The sequence below is a fragment of the Belonocnema kinseyi genome, chromosome 4, assembly GCF_010883055.1.
Source record: "Belonocnema kinseyi isolate 2016_QV_RU_SX_M_011 chromosome 4, B_treatae_v1, whole genome shotgun sequence".
NCBI lineage: Eukaryota > Metazoa > Arthropoda > Insecta > Hymenoptera > Cynipidae > Belonocnema > Belonocnema kinseyi.
The window spans coordinates 80,409,964-80,415,949 of NC_046660.1; the positions used below are offsets into that span (position 1 = coordinate 80,409,964).

Below are 5,986 nucleotides of genomic sequence, written 5' to 3' on the forward strand. Positions count from 1 at the left end.
TTCTCAAAATTACATTCTGAAACAGCAGGATCAAAATGATTTCAACGGATTGAAATCTGAAATGAAAAAAATTCTCCATAAAAAAAAAAAATGTAAAAAAAATATATAAAATCCCTTAAAAAAAAGAGATAGTTGGGCAACGTAAACTTTGTTTGCGGCAGACGGACGATCGATATTCGTGAATCATTTTACTCTTACACGATGCTTAGAACTATGAAAATTTTTTATTGAAAAATTATGCGCTTTTCGGAAACTTTTTATTCTTGATGATTTTTCCGAAAAGCGCATCGTTTATTGTAAAAAAATTCATGAATGTTTTCACAAAAATTCTGCCATTAAGACGCCATTTTGAAAATACTAAAACGAAAAATCGATCTTCGAACCATGGATTCTCAAAGTTTAGACATTTATTCCACCCGTTAGTGAGATTCCAGGTTAATTACAGATTCGAAAAGCTTTGGAAAATGGTTCACAAAAAAAATAGGCACGAAAAATCACGTTTTTTTTTGTTTAAACTGCATTTTGGGATAATAAGAAAATTTTTTGAGGAATTTCGTTGGCACCGTCGGAAAGAGGAGATCTTAAGTAATAAAAATATATGTGTCTCATTTTTTTCTAGTGTCGAATAGTCTTAGTTATTGGCCGTTGAAAAGCAGTGTACCGGTAGTGGCGTTTTGGCCGTTTAAGGGTTAATTCAACTGTTGTTGGTTGAATTTTTTTTTAATTTGACCATTTGATTGACAATATATGTTCGTAGGTTGCAAACTCATACATTTTGTTTAACATTCTATTATTTTATTCACGAATAATCAATTTTCTTGTTAAAAAAACACTTTTTTCCTCAAAAATTCAAGTGTTGAAAATTCATCTATTTAGATTGCATTATTTGGTTATTAGTACACCTCTTTATTGTTGATGTATAATATTTTTGCTTTCTCATAGAGGAAGCTTTGCAATGTTGACATTAAAAATTTTTTAAAATTCATTTAATTAAACGTTCTAAAATGTTCAAAGCTATCTTTCCGGATGTATGTGTTTGTGGATGTCACACTTTTTTTAACACAATACTTTGAAGACAATTGCAAATAAATTTATGAAATTTAGAGAGCTTATTTTCACCACTTATATCGTGAAACTGACCGAAGAATATCTAAAAATATTTATTGCATTTTGTCAGAAGTTTATACTATTTTAAAAATCGGTTTTTTCTATTAAAACCTTTTTCATTAATATAATTCAGAGCTGTTGAAAGAACAGAAAAGATTCTTTTATTCGAGACGAATCGTTTGACCTATAACATTAATACATTTGATTAAAGAGTATGGAAGTTATAATCATTTATATGATGTGAAAAATAGATTTTTATAGTAATCATTTTCTCATTCTCATAATTTAAAGTTGATGCGAGAATAAAAAAGAAGTGTTCATTTTAGACGAATCAATTGACCTATAATATTAATGCATTTTATTGAAGAGCAAAGAAGCTACAAACAATGCGTAATATTTGTAAAAATGTTTTTCGTATTTAAAACTTTTTTCATTAATATAATTCAAAATTGATGCAAGAACGGAAAAAATTCTTTGATTCAAGGCAAATCGTTTGACCTATAATATTAATATACACTTTATTGAAGAGAAAGAAATTATACTCATTCACAATACATATTTGGAAAATCCTTTCTAAACAGAAAAAAAGAAAAGACTCGATCATAAAATTTTAAATAAAATAATTCTGACAATTTTTGTAAAAAAAACCGTAAAGCTGGGAAAGGGATAAGGTACGAAAGACGCCCCCTTCCCCTTTCCAGCTCGAAAATTACGATTTCATATACAAAATCTGATTTGTCTGATTTATCATTCTAGATAAAAAATTTGTTTTATTATTTTGTATTTTTTTTTTATTTAGATGGATAACGTCGCATCAACTACATGGTCATTAGCGACGACTTTGATTGACAATTGTTTACATTATTCTTGTATGTTTATAAATATCGTTATTTGTCCTTGTTAACACTGGTAATCACACAACTAAATTTGTTCCTTGAGATTTATTTCTTGAAGAAAATTTAAAAGGTTCTGAAAAGTTGCTGGGTCGTTAAGCATTTTCTTCATTTCATTAGGTAGCCGATGTGTTCTTCTCAAATTAAGGTATTTTGGGCATTCAATTAGAAGATGTTTGACGGAGAGAGTTACTTCACAATCTTCACATTTATTTGGGTCTAATTTTGAAATTAGATTGTAGTGGGTTAAATGGGTGTGTCCAATTCTAAGCCTGGTTAACCTTACTTGGTTCCTACGGTTTTCTAGCCAGATGTTGCTGTTTTCAAGGACGTGACTTTTTATTTCATGAAGTTTTGTCGTAGGAGGTGTTTTCCATACCTTATTCCAGATCTCGATGGTAGTTTCACTGATTGTTTTGCGTAAGTCTCGCGGTTCAATTTCTGCGAGTTCAATCAAGTTCGGAAAGAGTACAGGCTAACTTCGATAGTTTATCTGCTTCCTCATTTTCTTTAATTCCTATGTGCGAATGAATCCAGAAAAGAGTTATATCTTTTCCCAGGTAGTGTAACTTTGAAGGTGATTCCTGAATTGCTTGAGTAATGTGATCGAAGTTTACGTAATTTTGAATAGCCTTGATGCCACTAAGAGAGTCAGAGAAAATGATAAATTTGGTTTGGTTTGACTTTTCAATGTATTCCAGAGCTTTAAGTATAGCGTAGGTTTCACATCGAAATATTGGGTAGGTATCAAGTAGCTTAAACTGTACATTAGTTTCAGGAGTGACTACACTACATCCGGTTCCTGTGCTCGACTTTGACCCATCCGTATAGACAGATACATAAGTGGGGAGATTCAGAGTGATGTTTGCGAAGGCAGCTCTATATTCGGTAGGATTGGTTTGACTTTTTGGTAATTTCTGTAGATCAAAGTTTATTTTAGGTTCACGCAATTCCCAAGGAGGATATACATGTGGTCTTCTTTGGGCAATTTTTTGTAATTTTAGATTAGCATGTTTTAATTCTTCTATTCTAACGTAGAAGGGCCGTGGGTAGTTAGGGCGTTGCTCATATTTCTTTTGATGGTTTCCTTTAAAGGTGACATCATATGCAGGATTTTCTGGCGTAGAAGCCAATTTTACAGCAAAAATCAAGCTTAGTTTTTTTCTTCTAATGTCCAAGGGAGGTTCACCTGATTCGCTGAGAATACTACTTACAGGACTGGAACGGAAAGCTCCCAAAGCCAATCTAAGTCCTGTGTTCTGAATTGGGGATAGTTTACGTAAGACGCTAGATCTGGCAGAGTTGTAAACTACTGAACCATAGTCTAATTTGGACCTCACTATTGCATTGTAAGTATTGATGAGGAGTTTTTGATCAGCTCCCCAGTTTTTTTTCCCTAGAGTTTTAATAATATTTAGTCTATTTTTGCAGTCGTCCTTGAGTTTTTTAATGTAGGGTTTCCGTGTAAAATGTTTTTCGAAAATTAATCCAAGAATTTTTATGGTGTCTGTAATCATTAGTTCTTGATTGTTGAGGTAGAGGACTGGATTCCTAGGTTGGGATCTTCCCCTTGAGAAAAGTATGCACATTGACTTTGTTGCTGAGAATTTGTAACCGGTAGTATTTGAGAGCGTTGACACATTTTTGCATAAGCTTTTCTGTAGTTTGAAGATTCATTCCTTTGCAGAAAAACGTTATGTCATCTGCGAACTTGCTGCTTTTAACTGGTATTGTGAAGCATTGGTCAACATCATTAAAGGATACTAGGAACAGTGTTACACTGAGTACTGATCCTTGAGGAACACCGTTTTGCAGTTCTACTTTTTTGGAGAGATGTCCGTTTACTCGCACTTGTATATATCTATGTAGAAGGAAGTTGTTTATAAATGCCAACATTGAGCCACTTACATTTTGGTTTGCGAGTACTTGAATAATCCTATTTCTCCAGATCATTTCATATGCCTTTTCAATATCAAGGCAGACTGTTAGGAGATGTTGATTATTTATTAGGGCATCGCAGATTTTGGCTTCCAAGTTTATTAAGGGATCGAGGGTGCTTCTGTTTTGTCTAAAACCACTCTGGTTTACATCGAAAAAATTCTTCTTTTCCAGATACCATCTTAGTCTTTTGTTAATAATTTTCTCCATTAGTTTGCACATAGTGCATGTTAAGGCAATAGGTCTGTAGTTGGTAAATTTGCGCTTATCTTTCCCGGGTTTTGGAATAGGGATGACTGTAGATTCGCTCCAATGTTTAGGAAAGATTCCGAACTTCGATATAACATTGAACAAATTGAGAAGATAAACCAAGGCTTTGTTTGGAAGATTTTTAAGAAATATATTCGGTATTTTATCTGCACCTGGAGTTGTATTTTTTCATTGCATTAATATAGACTTAATTTCTCTCATTGTGATGCTGGAATTAATTGGCGAGTTGTCGTTCATGTTGAAGGTTTGTTCCGGGTTGCTGTTTACATTTTTGAAATTTAGGAATTTAGGGTTGTAGTTTGAATCACTTGAGTTTCTTTTAAAAGCATCTGCAATTTCATTTGCCATTTCAATGTGATCCGATATAATAGAATGGTCTTCTTTTAGCAAAGCATTAATTTTATTTATTTTTCTCCATGATGTGGCACTAGGGGTATTGTGTTTCAATGATGAAAGGTGTTCTGCCCAGGAGTATTTTTTGTTGAACTTACATGTCCTGCGTGCTAGAGATCGGAGTTTTTTAAACTCAATTTTATTTTCCTCGGATTTGTGTTTTTTATACACATTAAATGCATGCTTTTTTTCCTTGATAGCTTTTCCTACTTCTTCGTTCCACCAGGGTACTTGGTGTTTGTAGGTTTTTAATGAAGATTTTGGTATACTGGAGTCAGCTGCCTCAGTAATTAATTTGATAAAGTTTTGCACTAGATCGTCTATCTGATTACAATTTGCCTCTGAGAGTTCAGCCAATTTATCGATGTTTGAATCTAAAAAATTTTGGTAATTTGTCCAATCGGCTTTATTGATTTTCCATTTTGGTTCATAATTATAGGTATTTGAGTTTAGGCTTGGCATCTCAAGTAGAATAGGGAAATGGTCACTGTTGTAGAGGTCTTCTAATACTTCCCAGTTAAATCGATTTCCTATGGATGAACTGCAGAGCGAGAGGTCGATGGCGCTGAATGTACCGCTTGCAATGTTGAAATGTCGGTTTGGTCTTATTTAAAAGCAATATATCAGGGTCACTCAATAGTTGATCAATTGTATTTCCTCTTACATCTGTGCAGCGAGAACCCCAAAGAGTATTGTAGCTGTTAAAATCACCAACTATTATGAAAGGTTTTGGCAGTTGGTTTATTAGTTTTCGAAGTTCTTGGAGGTTAAGATTGAACCAATTAGGGATGTAGATATTACATATACAAAGTTCAATTTCTGATAGAATTTTTACTGCTACTGCTTCGAAGTTTGTATTCAAGTTCAGTTCTTCAAAATGGATCTCGTTTTTTATGTAGGTAGTAACACCACCACTGGCATGGTCTGTTTTGGTTCTAGTCAGTTTTGGCAGTCTTTAATGAGTAATTGTAGAAATTCGATACGAGGATAGAATCCATTTAAATTCCATTGTATAATTTTTAGATCCCTTTTCGCATAATATTTTTATTGTTTTGCTCCTGTCTTGATCCATTCTATTATTCGCTTTTATTATAGGATTTTAGGGGTTCTCGTATGTTTCCGAACAATGAGATGTAGATTCCTCATCATTGGAAGAATCATTTTTTTGTTCTGGCAGTGCCTTTTTTAGTTTGTTAATAATTCTGGTATGTCTAGATTTGACACTTCGGTCTTTGAGATGGGTATACATATCATTCATCATGGAGATGAGAGGTTCCAAATTGTCGCAATAATCCTTGGCAATAGAGGCTGGATTGTTAGCACCTGTTGCGTTTTCGAAAAAACTTTTATATTGTAAATAGTTCATTGTATACTTGTCCTTAGAA

The 5,986-nt window shown here is 33.2% G+C and overlaps 1 protein-coding gene across 2 annotated transcripts in view; it reads left to right on the plus strand.

Moving 5' to 3' along the window:
* Positions 1 to 5,986, plus strand: part of LOC117170580 (forkhead box protein K1) — a 30,410-nt gene that overhangs the window by 16,189 nt on the left and 8,235 nt on the right. The gene's annotated exons all lie outside the window — the stretch shown is intronic.